Below are 1,415 nucleotides of genomic sequence, written 5' to 3'. Positions count from 1 at the left end.
ACTATACTCTTCTATTTTCTTTTTTGACTCTTTTAAGTCAGTAAAAACATAAATATTCTCAACCCTGGTTTAGAACTCACAGCCATAGGCTGAGGCTTATATTTATAACTAAATGATTTTATTCATGTGTACTCTGTATCTTTTTACCTAACAATACAAGTTAAGGATAGTTTTCATTGCAAAAAAAAAAACACTTCCTCTTTATGCATATTTTAAACAGAAAACAAATTATGCGAGCAAACATATTTATCTTTGACAATGCAACTATATTATGTGCAGAAAAACTGGCACTAAGATAGTGCAATCAAAAACTTTTCAACTATGGCTCAAAGTTGTAAATTGCACACCCAAAAATACTCCTGTTCTGATTCCTTGAGACCATGCCATCCCTTCACCCTTAAGGCAGTCATCAATACGCACATTAATACATCTACTTAACAATTACTATTTGCAAGCGTAATAAGTACTTATACTGTATATACAAATATTAGTCAAGGGGGTAAGAAGAAGACCTCTGGGTTCCTGAGATCCCCTTACCTTTACCTTGCCTAGGCTTTTAAATCACCCACAAGCTCCACAGCTCTGGATATCCTGACACTTCTGCCTATTGGACGGAGTGTCTGAAGCAACCAACACGGGCAATATACATCTGGGCAGCTTGCTGGCCAGCCCTTCTAAAGCAACCGGCAATCACAGTATGCATCTGGGCAGCTTGCAGTGTCTGGTCCTTCTTCTGAGCAACCGGAGAGGACATATGCACTTTGGCAGCTGCCATCCAGTCCTCTTTATAAACCTTAACCCACTACCCACTTTGAGTCCCTAATAGGAAGGTACCCAAAAAAGTGGCCTCTACCTTTTCCACTTACAGTATCTCACAAAAGTGAGTACAACCCTCACATTTTTGTAAATATTTTATTATATCTTTTCATGTGACAACACTGAAGAATTTACACTTTGCTACAATGTAAAGTAGTGAGTGTACAGCTTGTATAACAGTGTAAATTTGCTGTCCCCTCAAAATAACTCAACACACAGCCATTAATGTCTAAACCGCCGGCAACAAAAGTGAGCACACTCCTAAGTGAAAATGTCCAAATTGGGCCCAATAAGCCATTTTCGGGAGGGGAATTCCGAGGGTCCCCCAGGCACACACCTCCCAAAGAGTAGTGCTCCTTTAAAAGCTAGGGCCCATAGTCAGTATGCAAGAGGCCACCTTACATTCTCCTCCAAAAGCCCCTGTCCTGGTTCGTTCTGTCACATTTCTCCCCCATCCAAATTAGACTAACCAGGTTCCAGACCTCCACCTGGTCTGGACATGCATTAGTCGGGCAAATCGAACCCACATAGTCGGTCCATGTGATCTCCATTCTTGACCGCAGGGAATAGTTGTCATTGGCAGGTGTGGGACAAAGGTC

This window comes from Aquarana catesbeiana, linkage group LG01 (assembly GCF_042186555.1).
Source record: "Aquarana catesbeiana isolate 2022-GZ linkage group LG01, ASM4218655v1, whole genome shotgun sequence".
In the NCBI taxonomy this organism is placed as follows: Eukaryota; Metazoa; Chordata; class Amphibia; order Anura; family Ranidae; genus Aquarana; species Aquarana catesbeiana.
Note: the sequence above shows the minus strand (reverse complement) of the source record.